At 52.9% G+C, this 18,308-nt stretch overlaps 1 long non-coding RNA gene across 1 annotated transcript; it reads left to right on the top strand.

The window, feature by feature from the left end:
* The first annotated feature begins 1,305 nt into the window (after positions 1 to 1,305).
* Positions 1,306 to 5,208, top strand: LOC112058834 (uncharacterized). The gene is made up of 3 exons (XR_002888020.3): positions 1,306 to 1,578; positions 4,224 to 4,332; positions 4,817 to 5,208. It is a non-coding gene; the product is annotated as an uncharacterized LOC112058834 (long non-coding RNA).
* The last annotated feature ends 13,100 nt before the right edge of the window (positions 5,209 to 18,308 follow it).

Here is an 18,308-nt window from a genome sequence, read left to right as displayed (position 1 = left end):
AAGGCATCCCACCCCATGTTTGTACAGCATCTAGCGCAAGACAGTCCTCACCTCAGCTGAGGTCTCTAGACACTTGCTGTACCACAAATCCTGACTATTCCAGAAGGATCCTGACGCTCTAAGGGCCCCTCTGCTCCTCAGTGGGGCTTCCACCATCAGAGATGATCCAGCTCCAAATGGTTCTTAGCACTTGTCTTAAAGTTGCTAGGGGCGCTATTGCTGCAGGAATCCCAGGGCAGCCCTTGTCCCGAAGAGATTATCAACTCAATAGACGAGTCAGATAAAGGAAGTCAAGTATCCCCATTTTATAGATGAGGCCCAGAGAGGTTAAGGGTCTCACCGGGAACCCGTGGCACAGCCAGGAAACGATCCCAGAGCCCAAGGATGGTTCCTTAACCACGACACCATCCATTCCTTTCCGTGGTTCAGGGTTTGATCCAGATCCAACCTTTTAAAAGAACAGAAGATCCGCTCAGATCCCAGTTCCTCCGGCACTTCTTCGCGCCACGCTCAAAGACACCCAGCCAGCACAAACACACAGTCCATGCGCGCAGAGCTTTGTTACAGCAGAGCATTAACAAATCCCAGGGGGGAGGGATAGCTCAGTGGTTTGAGCATTGGCCTGCTAAACCCAGGGTTGTGAGTTCAATCCTTGAGGGGGCTATTTAGGGAACTGGGGTAAAAAAATCTGTCTGGGGATTGGTCCTGCTTTGAGCAGGGGGTTGGACTAGATGACCTTCTGAGGTCCCTTCCAACCCTGATATTCTATGATTCGCTCGGCTCGTTCCAGATAAAGTTGAGAGGGGCTCACGGTTTGAACAGCCGCCTTTTCGAAGTCCTCTCGCATCCACATTCTGACTCAGGTGGTCTTGGAAAGCACTGGGCGGCATCAAAGTCCAGGGAAGGGGGAGCAATCCAAAACCGGGGCTGTTTGAATAAGTGGTTCCCGAGATACAGTGCCCCTGAAGAGAGACGTCAAAGGGTTATGGTCCTGATAGGCTTGTAGGTGTCTGAAGAATGAACATTACAGCCCTGCCTGCAATGTGATGGGATTCGGTCCCACAGGAAAGGGCAGAATTAGAGATGAATTCAATGGGCAGGGGAACCCGTCCCTCCGATTTCACCCCCACACCAGCCGCGTAAATAAATCAATAAATCCAGCATGTCCCAACCAAGAAAAAACCGGCCAAGATCGTTAAGGGTAAAACTGGCTGGAATGAAGATGATGTTCCGCTTTAGATTTATTGCATGACTTTTACGATCTCATGATGCCCATAAAACCCCCCCCAGAGGAAATTTCAGATCATTGCCGAGAGTTGTTAAAACCAGACAGCTGAGCGTCCGGCTGCACGCAGCGATTTGAGGGCTCAGAGCGGCGTCGGAGGGATACAAAGCGCTGTTCTGAGCTGGCAGACATAGGGAATCAACGTCCCGAGGAGAAGAGAACTGAACTGCCCCTTTTCAGAGCTCCAAAAGAGGATCTTCTATGGCGGCGAAGGAATTCTCCCTCTCAGGATGTCTTCAGACCAAAAATGAGCCCCTTTCTGGAAGTGCGGAGCTCAGTGTTTTACCAAAGAGGTCAGTATCATTGTCACTATTGTAGAGATGGGGAAACCAAGGCACGCAGAGGGGCCAGGACTTGCCCAAGGTCACCCAGCAAAGCAGTGGCAAAGCTGGGGAACAGGAAGAGAGCAGCAAAGGCATCTTGTATCTCAACTGTCCTGTCCTAAGCGCGTCCGGTTTCCTGTGCCCTGTGGCACATGGGCACCCTCTGAGGTGCGGCGGGCAGGAGGAAACGGCTCACGCCAAGGGATCCGGGCAGGATATGATTGTGGTCGTGGGGCTTTTGCATTTTCTCTCTCTCTTTTGCCCTGTCACGCTCCCGTCTCAGGAAGCGCACTGGCGAAGTAGCTTGTCGAAGAGCTTCGCCCGCCCTGCCAGGAGAGCTGCCGAAGCCTGCGGTTGAGCTGCCTTGTTCAGCGCGGAGGGAGACCCCAGCCGGGGTGGGGCTGTCCGAGGGTGTTACACAAGTGGTGCCGCTCAGCAGCTCCATCTGTTCTGAGTCAGTGCTCAGCGGCTGGGGACGGGCATCTTTCAAGCCACTATCGCCCCGAGCTCCTCATCAGTGATGACATCTGAAGCGGGTTCTTATCCACATGCCACCTGGACTATTTAGACTGGGCCTGTGGATGCAGTATCCTTCCTGCCCTCCACTACGCTGCTGTGTCCTGTTAACCAGAGCTCCCCTTTCAACTCAGCCTGGGCTGTCTTTCAGTTGGAGAAAGCAACAGAGGGTCCTGTGGCACCTTTGAGACTAACAGAAGTAATCTATCAACCTCATGAAGAAACTTGCACAAAACTTCTGTTAGTCTCAAAGGTGCCACAGGACCCTCTGTTGCTTTTTACAGATTCAGACTAACATGGCTACCCCTCTGATACTTTCAGTTGGAGGTGGGTGGATTTTTTTACAACTAGCTAGACCCGTAAAACTGTGCTGGGGCATCTGTGATCCCGGGGTTGGGAATCAGCCAGCCAGGAACCTGACACTGTCCCCGGAGAAGTCACTTCAAGTCAGCCGTGCCGCAGTCTCCCCACTGGAAAACTGGGGCTAACGATTCTTACCCGCCTTTGTCAATCGCAGAAGCAAGTTGCTAGTCGGACAGATCTTTGGCGGGTGAAGGTGTACCGTAGGATGGGGCCTCCAGCTAGTGGAGAAGGGGGTCAGACTCACCTCTGCCCTATTTTGAAGGCTGAAATGAGACTTAAATGGTGCATAAGCCTTTTGCCTAGGGATGAATTTCATCCCAACCCCCTGCCAAGAGCTAGTAGCCGCCCGTAGACATCCAACGGCTGGTTGAGAAACTGTATTCATTCATTCTGGATCAGCTGGCGTCAAGCCACGTAGCTCCGCTGCGGCCTAACTACGCCACCTGACGCCAGCCGAGAATCTGGCCTAGAGGAAGCTGTGCACATACCATGGGCTAGGATGACCATATTTTCCCAAAGGGAAAACAGGACACCACATGGGGCTGGCCCGAGGCCCCCTTCTACCCTCCCAAGCGTGGGACGGGCTCGAGTCCCCCCAGCCACTCGCCCGCACAGGGATGGCCTGAGGCCTCCCTCTACTCCCCACACGCAGGGCCAGGCCAAGAATCCCTGTCTCCCACCCCGTGTGGGGCTGGCTTGGCCTGAGCCCCTCCGCTGAGCCCTCCCTCCCATGCAGGGCTGGCTTTGCCGCTCGCACCCTCCCCCCGCACGTTCCTCCATGCCCCGCTAGGGGTCGCACCCCACTTTTTTGGCAAAACCAGGCATTTGTCCCGGTTGCCGTTTGCCAACAGATGATCAATTGGCAAGAGCAAACGGGGAAAAATGCCCAGTTTTGACAAGAGTCGCATCGACCAGGACAGGGCTTAGAAAAAGGGGACTGTCCTGGCCAAAACGGGATGTAAGGTCACCCGACGCGGAGCTCAATCCTGCCAGATGAGATTCATGCCGGATTCTGAAGATTTTATTCAAGCAAAACTCCTAGCAAGAGCAGTGATCTTGGGCTTTGGTCCCCTATAGATATCATGCCAGATCCTCCGTTTGTATCAATCAGCGGAGCTCCCTGGATGTTAGTGCAAGCGTGCCGAATGAACTCTCTAGTAGGGGAGGTGTCAGTGACAAAGATGAACGCACAGCAACATTTTAGTTTCAGGCCACACATGCTTTATACTGAGGTCTCATTTACAAACCATCTATAAAGGCTTAGTACAGGATTCATCGATGTGTCAATAATTGGCCGATCACTTGTTAAGAGAATCCAACGATTGCGTCTTACCAGGCCGCATAACCGTCTTTAACCCTTCTATGCTGATAGCCCGCTCTAACACATACAACCCACGCCCATGCTTAGAACATCTGTCAACCATTTATTAACCTCTCCTTTGCCGTGCTGCCTACAAAAAACTTGACAATGGTTAGGCAGCTGGTGTAACGAGACCATAATAATCGCCAGCTCTTATGTAGTGCTTTTCATCAGCAGATCTCAAAGTGCTTGACAAAGGAGGGTTGTATCATTATCCCCATTTTACAGATGGGGAAAACTGAGGCATAGATCAATATTGTCTCAATGATTCCTTGTGCTCTCCCACCTGTCTGTCTCCACCTGTTGTCTCTTGGCCTATACTTAGATCGTAAGCTCTTTGGGGCAGAGACCATATTTTTGTTCTGTGTTTGTACAGCGCCTAGCACCATAGGGTCCTGGCCCATTGGTTCAGTGGAGAGGCCCCTAATTTACACCAGCGTGAGCGAGACCAGAATCAAGGCCTGTATACCTGTCAGGAGCCGAGTGTAAGTATATCCAGTCAAGTGCAGCTGGAGAGAAGTTTCTTTGCATTGCAAAATGAGCAGAGCTGGACGGAAACTGGAATTTCTGTTCTGTGAGAAATTCCAACAATTTGAAAAAAAAATAATTTCACATTGGGAAACAAAAAATCAAAAGTTAGGAATTTCCTGCGGCATGAAAGTTCCAGAATTTCTGATTCAGGACTATTGGAATATTTAAGTTCATTAAGGTAAAAACATTGTTTCAATACTGTTGAAACATTCTACTGTAAAATATGAAAAGTAGCCTATGAAACATAGCATATGACATCTCATTTAATATTAAAATAATATTTTAATATAGTATAAAAGTCAAAATGGCACAAATCAAAATGAGAAAGTCAAAATTAAACATCCGGACATAATTGAAATGAGAAAGTCAGACTGATTCTTTTCCCTGTTGAAAATTTCATCGACATTGACACATTCCTACGCCACCTTTCAATTTCAGCAAAATGGCGTTCTCCGATGGAAAACTCCCCCATCAACGTTTTTCCGACCAGCTCAGGAACTGAGCAAACATGTGCCTAGACGTTCAGGCAGCTGGGACCAGATGCGCCACTGATGGAAATCAGCATAACTCCAACAACTGCTGGTTTCCACCCGTAGAAGATCTGTGCAGATCCTGTTGTTATTAACAATAACCCCATTCAAATCCATTTCCAAAAGGAATCCTGATATGAACGGCAGCCCGAAGTTTGGCAGCGGTTCGGGTCTCAGGCAGGAATATACAGGACTGTGAGACAAGTAGAGGATAAACCAGTGGGGCTGTTTCTTAATAAATCACTTTGTTCCTTTTTTCATTATTAAAAGAAGAACAAAAGAAAAGAAAAGAAAAAAAAAGGGTCTAAATTCAGTCTCAGGAATAAAAATACCCCGTCGGACGAATTTGCATCTCACTTTTGCTATGAAGCCAGCTCTTACGGAGGTGGTCAGGGAGGCATGACAGCAAACCGCAGCTTGGCAGAGCTGGGCCCCTGCCACCTGCCCTGGCAAAGTCCCGGGGAAAGAACCAACAAAGCCAGCTAGAAATAACTGCCCAGTCATTACACACACAAACGGGCACCAGGCGTGCCCAGAGACACCCAAACACGGCACCCTATCCCCACTGTGCATGGATTGTCAGTGGTAATAGGCCAGTGTTTGTGCATCAACACATTCACAATTATAGGGCCAGATCCACAGCTGGTGTGAATCAGCACCATGAAAGTCAGCGGCCGCTATGCCAGTTGACACCAGCTGAGGGTGTGGACCTGTTAGCTTTACAGACCTGAATCACTTTCCTCGTGTCACTGAAATGCAGCCAGCTCTGGGAGGGAATGCAGCAGCTGTTTAACAGCGCACAGCGACCGTACACAACAGTTTAGGGCAGGAAGCGAGAAAGGATCCTAAGTGACTTGCCCAAGGTTACACAGGAAGTCTGTGGCAGAGGAGGGAGTTGAAGGAATGTCTCCCAAGACTTACATAGTGCCCTAACCACTGGGCCATCCTTCTCCTCCACTGATCTGCTGTGGGACCTTGGGTGAGTCACTTCCCCCCCCCATGCCTCAGTTTCCACTTCCATCCTTTGTCAGTCTTGCCTACTTCTCTTGTAAGCTCTGTGCGACAGGGGACTGCCTCTTGATGGGTGCGCATACAACGCCTACCACAATGGGGCCCTGATCTCAACGGGGGCCTTTCCGTGCTACTGCAATACGAACAATCCACGATCAAATAAAATGACAGTCACAGCTGGCAGAGGGCCCCATGTGCGGTATAGGGAAAGGGGTGGTCTGCAGCCCCCCAGCACCAGCCATGGAATTCACTGTGTGCAGGCCCTGTTCCTGACGAGCATGGATCCCAGGGATGCAGAGAGCTGGCAAGCAGCCCCCTTAGTATTAGTTAAGAAGCAAAGCCAAGGGAGCGTGTGTGTGGTTGATGGTGGTGGCATGAAGAGGAGACCATCAGACATTAGCTGTAAACCCCCCCCGCACCCTTCCCACCTCTGCTCTGCCGGTATCATGTGTTCGAGTCATTTTCCTTTGCCCTGGTCCCCCGCGGACTCACAGCTCTGCTTGTGAAGAGGCATTGTCGATTCAGCGCGATATATCCTGAAAGCAGGCAGCTGTTCTGCCGGAGAACTTCCCCCTCCACCCCGCTCGGGAAGAGTTGCCAGTTAATTATAACGTTAGGAAACGGCAAATTATTCAGTTCTGGGGCTGACATGTTGACTCACTCTGGGGGTGTGTGAATGCCACCTCCTGCCTGGCCCCCCCGGGAGCACCGAGCCCTGGGCCCTGGCCTCTCTCATCCCTTCAGACAGGAGCCTTCACATTCGATCACGAAGGGCCGTGGATATGAGGCTCGTTCGCTTTCAGGGTCTCTGGTCAGAGCCGGCCCCAGCAGCTCGGAGCTTTAACCCTCTGTCTGATCAGACCTTTGGCCTCGGTCCAGGCAGCCTCTACCTGCCAACCCTCCCTTCTCATTGCGGGGGAGACGTAGCAGGCCCCGGCCAGCTCCTTGTCCTATTAGATTCATCTCCTGCTTTGGTAATCGGCTGGATTAATAATCAACTGGTTCTCACGTCTTTTTTTGAAGCGAGGTTAACGCCAGCACAAGGGGGCAGGCACCATGTTGGAAATCTGGCCAGATGACCAGCATTAATAACCACCAAGGATCTTTAACTGGCGTGTTCGGCTAAGAACCGTGGATATTCACATCCAAAAGATGACACCTCCAGTGCCATGGTTAAAATGCCACCTATCAAGTGACCAATTCCATATGGGCTTTCTCCACTCCGAAGTCTGATCCTTCCTACTCTGGGAGATCTAATGGGATAACAGCTTAGGAGACCGAATGGCATGATAGCTTGGGAAATCTAACAGGCTCACCGCCCAAGGGACCCTGACTAAAGTGAATTTAAAAAAAAAATCAGTATTGTCCATAAAAAACTTCAAAGGAAGCAAGTTTGAACCTTGTCTCTCTCTCAACAAGTTGGTCGAAAACAAGATCTGACCTCACCCACCTTGTCTCTGGGGGGAAAGAATTAAATGTTTTCATTCCATTTCAAAAAACTGTATTTAAAAAAAAATAGAAAAAGCAAGCAATGAAAAAGGGTCAATTTTCATTTTTTGCCCACGCCTCTCTTTCCATTTCCATGGGCAACACAGAGAAATGCAGAAAGGGGAGGGGGACAAAAAAGTGTGGGGGGGAAATGTGTTTATTTTTCCCATGACCACTCCCTTTCCGCCCCGCCACCCATCGAACAAATTCAACAAAAGCCAAAAATTCCACTGGAAATTTTCTTGTTTAGTCAAAAAGCCATTTTTCACCCTCCCCTGCCCCAAAAATGCTGTGAGGAGAAAATGTTGAGTGGCTCTAACTGTGACAGCGTCCAGCAGAGCAGATGATAAACTAGACCAGGCTGGTTTGGCATTGAGATTGGCCATCCTCATCTCACGAGGACCACAATTCATGGGGTGATCCCCGAGTGCCTCCGGCTTTCGTCTGCACTGGAAGGAGCGCCAGAAGACCCTCTTTCATTGTACTTCCGCTACAGAACTCCAATGCAGGGCGAGTTCACTTAGACTGGATCAAAACCCAAGCCAGGGCTTAGAGAGACCCCCCAGATTTTGGGGGGTCATTCACATCAATGGATGGATGGGTTCTGTTTAGCTCGTTCTAAAGCTAGGCTAGAAATTCAGACCCAGCTCCAAATTGCAACTTCTCCGAAGTTCGGATGGAGGATTTCGATTCCGGCTCATCTCGGGGAGAAAAACAATCCAAGAAGGGAAATACGGTGTCTACTGCAAAGCAATATAGTGTACAGACTGTACCTGCTGCCCACCCGGTCTTTCCTTAATGCTGACAGCAGCCGACAACGTATAGCAAGTGGGGAGGTGGTGAAAGAAAGGTTAAACAAATAGTTATTAGTAATAAACATGCCCTGCTTCTCTCTACGAGACTCTAGGCTGAGCCATCTGTGTGCTCATTTTATGATCAGTGGGATTTGCAGACGGTTGATCTGTTCTTCAGTTGTCACTGGCTAGTGTGTCATTTGTTCTGCCTGACGACTAAATTACACACGCGTTTTGCCCAGACACCCCCTCGTGTGCGCACACGCGGATACTTGTATCCAGAGAAACAAAGCGATCCCGATACTCAGTTGTGTTGGAGCTGGGTCGGTCCCAGCTGGGACCCTCAGAGTACCTTTCCCAGCCCTGAAGAAGAGAACGCTTGGCTCTCATCCCAACAGAAGTTGGTCCGATAAAAGATATTACCTGACCCAGCTCATCTCTCCAATATTCAATGCACTATTTCCCCACACACACACACACACCCGCTTTCAGCTCCCGCAATCACTGGACTATCTGGGACTCGGGGCTAAACCCCCTGAAATTAACCCTGTGCATTCCACAGAGGTCCTGCCCTCTCATCCAAGCGGGCGAGACTGGAGTTTCCCGGGCGCATCTCACAGCTGCAGCAGCAGAGGGGACCCTGGGCCAGGACAGGGCCTGGAAAGACCCCCTGCCCTGAGATGATCACTCCCTGGCTCTCACGCGGCCAGCCCTAGGGTCCGTGTCCCAGCCAGAGAGGGGAAGGAGCAGAGAGGGTTCCTTAATCTTCGGAAAGGAAGTGGGCTCTGGTTACCCGGCCGGGCGACAGCTTGCAGTGTAAACGGAGAGGAACAGGAAGAAAAGCTATTAACATATTTCAGCTGGTGCCATCCAAAAACGGCCAGCTCTGGGGGGCAGCATTCCAGAGGGTTAACCCCTTCCTGGTTCGGCTCCTAGGGTGACCAGACAGCAAGTGTGAAAAATCGGGACAGGGGGTGGGAGGTAATAGGAGCCTATATAAGAAAAAGACCCAAAAATCGGGACCGTCCCTATAAAATCGGGACATCTGGTCACCCTATCGGCTCCACCAACTCCAGTCACTCACTAGTCCTCTGCAATGGATTCCCTCTCCCCGCAAACGCCCCTGGGCCTGGATTTCTCAATCTGCACCCCCCTCGCTCCCCCACAGAACTATATCAATCCCCCCCTCACAGCGGGCATTCGGCTGGGCACAAGCTGCCACTCGATTCCAGCATGAACACCCCCGGTCTTTGTCGAGACCCATTCTCCGGTTCTGCAGTGCGCCCCGTCTAAGGGCTGTGCATCACTGCTGCCCTCTACTGGATGAAACCAGAACCACCTCACTGCGTCGGACCTTCTACTGCCAGCAGTTAGTGGAGATTCTCCTTTAGTCGAAGCAGCCACAATCTTGGCTTCTAGGAGCTGGAGAATCGGATTCTGTCCCCACAGCTGCCAGCACAATGACAAGGATGAGTTCCTAGATGGCCACGGGGAGGTTAAATTATCTTGTCATCACCCAGCGCCTTTCATACCAGAGGATCTCTAAGAGCTTTGCCAACTGGCTTTAGCTCTCCCTCTAGCTTCGGCATTCCTAAGGCACTTTAAGCATCAAAGCGCTGAGGGCTGCAGCTGTTTGACAGGGCCCAGCCACATTCCACTGCAGTTTAGGACAGGAAGTGAAGAAGAATCCCAGCCCCGCTTGGAACGGCCGGGGAAGATTTTCGGGAGGCAGCTTGCAGCTCTCCCATTTGGAAGGCGGACAGGGCCACTGAGCGGAAGAAATCTTTGCAACATGTGCCATGGGCATCTCGAATGACCCCAAATGGCCAGGCCCCAGATCTCACCTGGAAAGCAGCATCTGCAAAAGCACAATGGAAAAACTCCGTTACCAGGCAGGGGCATTGGGTCAGACGTGGGTCAGATGGAAGAGCGCCTCCCACGGAATAGTCAGTGCCACTCCCTGCAGCTTCTTTGCAGTGCAGTCGGAGTTGTTAACAAGAGGAAACAAGACGTTTAGGCCCAGATCTTCAAAGGTATCTAGGGCCATAGCTTCCATGGAAATCAATCTAGGAGGCTTACTTCCTCGGTGGCTGCAAGGCAGTGCCACCTGACACTGGGAAAAGCAACGCTTGTGACCGTTATCACGATTCTCGCATCACTTAAAGTCCCAGCTCCTGGAGTCACGTGAGTATGAGAATCCCCCTCCCTTTTTTTCTTTAAATAAAAGAAGTTCCTCGCCTTCATGGCTGGGGAGAAAAGCTTGGAAATGAGACCTCCGAAAAGCTCAAAATCCAAAAGGCAAATAAAAATGACCGCCATTTTTGAAATCTCCTGGATTTTTAAGCTGATCTCATGCTTCGAATGCAACCTCATGCTCAGGGCGACCCTAAGCCTCTGACTGCCGGAAGCTAGGAGGGGAAGACAAGCCTGGATGAACCCAGCTGCCCTGTTCCATACACTCACCCTGAAGCTCTGGCCACTGTCAGAAGACGGGATACTGGGCTAGATGGACCATTGGTCTGACCCAGTACGGCCGCTCTTAATGTTCTTAACCTGCAGTTTGTGTGGCCATTAAAACTGGCCCCGCATAGCCACATGTTAAAGCCTGGGCCAGTTGGTCCCCTGGGGGTCACTCACAGTGATATAATTCCAGCAGCCTCCAGGGGCCAGCGAGAGGAGAATCAGGCCCTCGGTGACATTAACCAAAGTTTTTCCCTTGACTTCGGTGGGCTTTCGGATCCGCCTCAGAGGAATGAGTTTCTTGCTGGTGCCTCCCAGAGCAGCTTCCAGTGCTTCGGGAAGCCAGGCTGGTTGTAGCCCCAGCCCAGGTCTCTTTCAGGGTTTCGGGATGCTTTTGGCATGACCACCCTCAAAAAGCAGGACCTCTCCTGCGCCCTATTTCTGCTTCTTGTGCTTCAGTGTCAGATGTTTCTCCTGTGGCCGTTCAGCCATGATCCATAGAGCTGAAGGGCCCATTCTGCCCATCTTCTCTGACTTCCTGCATCATCTGACCAGAGGCTCCTGCCTCAAGCCCATAACGTCTGCCGGTGCTAAGGCAGATCTTCTAGCACGCCAGCCAGGCTCGACGCAAGCGATGAAGAATTCATCACATCCGTAGGCAAGTTGTTCCAATGGCTAATTCCCCTCCCTGTGCCTTGTTTCAAGTCAGAATTTGTCTAGCTTCAGTTTCCAACCATTTGAGCTCGTTAGGCCTTTTGCTGCCAGGGTAAAGAACCGTCTACTATCAGAAAGCTCTTCCCCGCTGATCAGGCGGGCCTTCACTTTTTTACCCCTAACGGGCTGACGTTTGTCCCTTTTTCAAGCCTACGGGTTTTGTTTGGCTGTACGTACAACATTTCACGCCCAGTCAGGGCGCAATGCCCAGCCTCGAGTTCTTTCGGGTGTGAACGGGAGCCGTGTGTTCACACCCCACTTTTTGCCACATGAAAACTTAAAGCGGGGCATGAAATTCAAAAGCGGAGATGTGAAAAATGGTGCGCACAAGAAAGTGAGCTGTGACGAGCCACCAGGGAGATTCGTAGAGCTTGGTTGGGGGACGGGGAATCAATAAATCCGTATCTGCAAAGCCCGGAGGGCACTGTAATATATAGACAGGGACTCCGATTGGAACCTGTCTTAAGTAACCAGAGACGGGATCATCAAAACGGGTCTGCCTAATAGAAGATGGTCTCTGACTTAGATCCTGTGTTCTTCGGCTGGTGCCGACGGTGACCGAGCTGCGAATCCAGATGGGACAGTTAACACTGTACCGAGTCCCTAGCACACTTTCTGCACCAGTGTAAGAAATGGTTTTGTCGGTCTGTGGCAGCACGTGGCAGGAACCGGGCCGGGGAGCGTGTGAGAGAGAGAACCAGTGGTGCACCCGCTGCGGCAGAAGATGGTTCCCACCCTGCAGGGTTTCCCAGCCATTGTGTTTCCATGAGCCAGAGACTGCGGTTGGGTTAGAATGCAGTGGGCATATGTTTGTGTGTATGGCGGGGGGGGGGGGGAATGGAAATTAGATAGCATCCAGCCATGCCCCCTTCTCTTAAGCATAGGGGGTGAGGGGGTGACGTGCTTGGAAGGGATCCAGCCCTGAGCTATGGCATGAAGAGCATGTGTGACCAATTCGCCATTCAGTTCCAACTCAGGAGAGGGGGGGTGGCAGGCTGGTGAGTTAACCAGCTTCCCTGGAAGGAGGCGGGGTGGGGGAGTGTCTTTCCTTCCTTTATCCCACACTCCCTGGCTAGTCAGATTTCATTCTGGGCTTCCAGAAGCTATTACACATCTGGGAAAAACCTGTCCAGTCCTCATTCCTGTGTCCGGCCCTGCCATGCATGCTGCCTTCAGGGCCAGCTAGTCGGAGTGGCTACTACTACAGAGCCCGCCTTCGGGAGCCGAGACGCACAGACCGCCCGATCCTAGGGCCTTAGCTAGACCGGGCTGGGTCCGGACGGTTATGCCCTGGCCCGGTTATACAGCTGCACTAAAATCCCCTAGCGTCGCCCCACTGCACCGGCGCCAGCCCTCTTTGCCACCACGTGGGCACTCGGCACAGCACCCTCCGTGCACTAAGACCCCCCCGAGAAGCAGCCACGCAGGAGAGGGAGCAGGAGGCCAGTGGAGGGGCGGGAAGAAAGTCCATTTCACACACACGCCCCAAACCCGCCTCTCCCTGACCTCCTGTCTGATTCCTGTACGACGCAATTTGTTTCAGAGGGAACCAGATTTTCTCTGAAAACAAGCTTTCCCCTTCCCGACGCTCCTGGGGTGTCTCCAGTCCCTGTCTGCCTGGCTTAGCGTAACTCTGGAAAGCCAAGTCTCTGGGCGGATGGCCAGGAGGGTTCCTTCTTCATCAGAAGGATTAAAAGGCGCGGAAGTGATGGGTGCTGACCGCTAAGGCAAGCTGGTAAACACAACATGTGTTACATCTTCTGACAAAAAGCAAGGGTCAGAGCTCTTGTCATCTGCTGATCCGCCAAGGGCCTGGGGACCAGAGTGGGGGGGGGGGGAAGAGAGAGAGAAAGATGGAGTGACAGAGAGTGGGAGGAGGGTGGGGGGGAGAGAGAAGGTGGAAGGCAGGGAGGGAAAGGACAGCCAGAAGACGACGTGGCAGTGGAGGTAGAGAGAGGTGCAGGTAGGGTGACCAGATGTCCCGATTTTATAGGGACAGTCCCAATATTTGGGGCTTTTTCTTATACAGGTGCCAATTACCCCCCAGCCCCGTCCCTATTTTTCACTCTTGCTGTCTGGTCACCCTCGGTGCAGGGATGCTAAAACTGGGGGAGGGAGGCAGTATGCAGAAGTGATGCATGGGGGGGCACATGCCCCCCCCATTTCTGCCAGGGTTTCTATACCTCGCCCTGAACCCCGCTGCATACCACCAGAGCCTTTACAGTGTAATCCCCCCACACACTCTCAATCGTCTGGCTGTGGGCCTGCCCAGCTAGAGATGGGGGGTGTGGAAGTGCAGAGAGAAGGAACAAGTGGAGGAAGGAGAAGGGGCAAAGGAAGGACTGGAGAAGGGGAGCGGAGGGGAGGGAGAGGCCAAGTGAGAGGGCGTGGGAGGGGACAGGGATGGCAGAGAAAGAGAAAGAGGATGGATGGGAGGAGAGAAGGGAGGGAGGGAGGCAGAGTGGGGAGGAAAGGTATGTAAGGTGCCCAATTTGAGGCTGGATATTCGCTGCTGGGGGCAACCAGCGTTTCCCCTCCCAGATGCCCAAGGCCCCACGCACATCACCCCCCTGGACTAGGGTGACCAGACAGCAAGTGTGAAAAATCAGGACAGAGGGTGGGGGGTAATAGGAGCCTATATAAGAAAAATCCCTTATAAAATAGGCACCTCTGGTCACCCTAGCCTGGACAGTCCCAGGACTGAACTGAGTCCCAGCTGGAGAAAGCCCTGGGGAAGGAGGCTTAGGAGAGGAGTTAAAGCAAGAGGCTGGGGATCCTGGGACTCTATTCCCAGCCCTGCCACCGACTCGCTCAGGCACGTCACTTCCCAGCCCCGCTCTCTGCCTCAGTTTCCCCATCTACCCGTGGAACATTTTTGCTTCCCTACCTCAAAGAGGAGGCTTGTGACGCTTCAGTCTTGCTTGCAAACGCACTCTGAGCTGCGTGGGTGGGAAAGGACAGGTACTGTTGTTACAACTAAACAATTTGGATCTGTCTGGTGCGCCAGTCTGTAAGTATAATAGCAGCTCCACCCGAGATCAGGGCCCCACTGTGCCAGGCGCTGCACAGACACAGAGCGAGAGACCGTCCCTGCTGCAAAGAGCTTAGAGTTTAAATAGAGCAGACCGTTAAATGGATGGGAAACTGAGGCACAGAGCGGTGCCCTGACTTGCCCAAAGTCAGCCTGCAGCACAGCTAGGACTAGAATGCAGGTCTCTTGAGCCCTTATGCAGGACTCTACCCACTGGACCACGCGGCCCCCCCTCAGTTTATGTGCCATGATCCAAAGTACTTTGGGATTTTCACGTTGGTGACCGAGTGGCCAATGGCTCGGCTGACAGCCTGTGGGGATGTCTTACTAGGCGGGCAGCTGGGCGATTTCACGCAACTCGCCTGAGCACCAGTCTCCGTAGTCGTCAACGCGAAAGGACAGACTTTCAGAAAACCTTCGCTGCCCCAGAGGACCTAAGGACGGGCTAGTTTTTCGGAAGTGCTCCGCGTGTGCCCAGCAGCTGCCGCAGCGTTGGCTGGGTTTTCAGCACAGCTCATCTGCTGATCACTCTTGAAAACGTGGCCCGAGGTGAGGTTTAGCAGGTTACAATTTCTGGCCAGTCCCTCCCTTCAGAAGAAGAGGTCAGATGGGACGATCCCAGTGGGACTTTCTGGCCTACGCATCGGTGGCCAGACCCACTCGGATTGCCCCCGTCTCTCATTGTGAGCCAGTGACGAATCAATGCTGGTGGCGGGGAAAGGCACAAGAATAGGAACACGCTTAAGTCTGGGCACGGAGACACAGACCTCCTGCATGCAACGTAACTACAATGGGCACATGACCACCCCCGGCTCCCACCGAGCGCTCCTGCATTACAGAGCCACTGTTCCTAAATCGCTGCCCAGACAAGGAAACGGCGCAGCATTTGCTACTTTGCATGTATATTGCGATACCACCTAAAGGCCACAACCAGGTCGGGACCCCCCTGGGGCACAAGGTGCTGACTGTGCAAACACACAACAATCGACGGTCCCTCTCCTGTTGTATGGTTCGGATACAATTGTCAATGCACCCCCGCACCAGCCCAGGGTCCTGCTAGATCAAAGCAGCCTCTGGGCACGCAACGAGAGGACGGTGGGCCCCGTGGTTAAGGCCCTACATCTAGGACTTGGAAGAGCTGGGTTTAATTCCCTGCCACAAACTCTAGCTATGACCTTGGGTGAGTCACTTAACCTCTCAGTGCCTTAGTTCCCCATCCACCCCTTGGGGATTACAGCCCTGGCGTGTAAGGATAATTGCAGTGCATTAAAGATACTAGGGTGACGGTCCCGATGATGGATGGATGGATAGTACGCTCCCCAACCTGGGAGTGTAGGAGGAGAATTCAAGCCCTCCCTGGGAGGCGGGGACAGATGCTGTGGGGCAGGGGAAGGCTCGTGGCCCTCTCCAACCGGTCCCCCAGGCGACACACAGCTCAGGCAGGCGGAGAAGGCAGCCCGAAGCCAGGGCTTGTGCGGATCCATCTGATCCCAACCCTCGCAGGTCCGGGGCTGGGCCTGGGGAGGGGATCCCATCCCCAGTTCTGAGCGGCGGCCCCTTGGGGTTGTTTCAGACCCCATCTAGGCTGCGGATGGTTCTACAGCCTCCCCCAAGGCAGGTTAACAGTGGCTGTCGCAGCCGGGCTCCCTCGAGGCAACAGATAAGCGATATGGGAGCCCCCCAGTTTCTTCAAGCTGGAGGTGGCGAAGATGGGCCAGAGCGGTGGATCGCATCCTGTGGCCACTAAAAACCCGATCCTCATGTGATCCCCTCCCTTCTCTCCTATAAGGACCCCATGGCTTCCATCCAGCAACCACGCCGCTGGGTCCCTCCTGAGTCTACAGGACTTTACATTTATCATCCCTGCCCGAAGGCCTCTACTGCTCCCATCTGCCTAGGCCACTTTGCAGCTTGGATCCGTTCCCTCTTTGCCAGTGCATGCGTTACCCACAAACTCGATCACAGCCCGAATTTACCCACACGGGAAACCCAACAAGTGGCTACAACGTGACAGCTGGGGCTGTCTTTGTGTTCTGGGCTGGGCACTACAGTACCACAAACACAGGAGACAACGGTGATCAACACGCAAAGCTTGACCACCGGGAAGTGGTTTGTAGCGATCCCAGCGGAGGATGGAGTTCAAGGGGGCAGTGCTGGATTAGGTGATGGTTCTTCCACACACAAAGGGCGGCGGGGGAGAAAGCACAAACAGGCAATCATGGTTTCTCTTTCTCCTTTTCTCTACGATTTGAAAATCCAGACAGTTCCCCCCTCCCTGCCGCACTGAATACCCGGCACGACACAGCCCCGTGTCTGGGAGCCAAAGGAAGCGCCGTTAAAAGTAGAAGGAGCGGTGGGTTTTTCTCCCCTACAACTGGCTTCATCAGAGCCGGCGCTTGTGCCGAGACAGGCTACGGATCGTGCTTCACGGAAGAGTTTCCAGCTGACCTGACAGACTGCGATCCCGAAATGAACGCTCGAGCGACAGGGGAGTGGGGAGAGGGCCGTAGCAGCGAGAAAGTTGGTGAATCAAGCCTCCGAGACAAAATTGTTCAATGAAAGCTGGGGGAAAGCCACATGGGCCCTCGCCGAGCGGCGATGCCGGCCTCACAATGCCTAGCGCTTGCCCATTACAAACAAAGAGATGGATGATTAAAAACGAACAGGGGCGCTTGGCCCCACCTGGGCGGGGTTGTCGGCATTTCAGATCTACTTAAGGAACGGTCCGGTGAGCGGGGAGCCGTTCCCCCTTTCATTTACTGACTGGAAACCGAGTGCTGCTCTGCACCCGGGTGGGTGGGAGCGGCGGGGACGGCGGCCCGCTCTTCAAACTAGCACCCTCCGTGCAACGTGAGCTTGGAGGCCAGTGGGAGTGGGGTCACACCGTTATCAGAAGTCCCAGAATGTCCGGTATTCTGGGGGTCCCTCAGCCCTTGGTGAAGACCACTGAGAGCAGATATCAGACCTTTTCCTCCAAAGATCTCAAAGCACTGCCCCACTTTGGTCCCGGATCGTTAACCCTGTTTTAGAAATGGGGGAAACTGAGGCACGGAGCCGGAAAGTGACTTGCTCGAGGTTAGCCACAGAGCTGGGACTGGACCCCAGGAGTCCCTAGTCCTAGGAGCTGGCCACTAGAATACCCCGAAGCTCCCACCGGTGTAACAGAGAGCAGAATCTGGCTCATTTAATTACTTCTTCCCCAGGTTTAAAGCTAAATCCTGTATTCTTCAGTCTCCCTCTAACAAAACCAGCCGCAAAGGTCTGAGTGTCCCATGGCCACAAGTGGCACTGGTGTTCTGGTCTCTCCAGCACACCACGCTGCTTTTGGGAGGGGGCTTTTATCTAGTCTCTTTTCTTTGTGGGTGTAATTAGGTTGACATCCCGCGAACATTTGGGCCAGGCAGGTGGGGGGCGGAGGGAGGGAACCGTCGCTATTCTTACAAGTCACCCACAAAACAAGCCTTATCTGTGGGAGTGAAATGCGACTCCACTCACATTACAGCCTGGAGATGATGATCGCACAGCTCCCAGAGTTCAGGGATTGCATGGGACCACGCACGCCGCTCCTTGAGCGGAGAGAAACTGTGCAGTGGTTTCTCCCAGACATGGTCACCAGCCACTTGGGGCACCCAAATTCTACTGTCCCTCCTAACACATTGTGCCGATCCAGGCCCCTCCCTCTCCTACATGGGGGATGAAATAGTTATCCCACTTGACAGTCACATTATGATCACAGGGCAGCAGAGTTAACCTCTCCCTGGGATGAATGGGACTGTCAGCACCTCTTGCAGCTACTGGCCCAGGCTGGCTCCACAGTGGTTACACTCAGGTCACATTTTTGAAGGTGTTCTTTGCAGCCATGACAGCTTAAGGATATTTTATTTATAAAGCTGAGATTCTGG

Source organism: Chrysemys picta, chromosome 24, assembly GCF_011386835.1.
Source record: "Chrysemys picta bellii isolate R12L10 chromosome 24, ASM1138683v2, whole genome shotgun sequence".
In the NCBI taxonomy this organism is placed as follows: domain Eukaryota; kingdom Metazoa; phylum Chordata; order Testudines; family Emydidae; genus Chrysemys; species Chrysemys picta.
The sequence above is the reverse complement of the archived record's forward strand: the minus strand, read 5'-3'. Positions and strand labels throughout refer to the sequence as shown.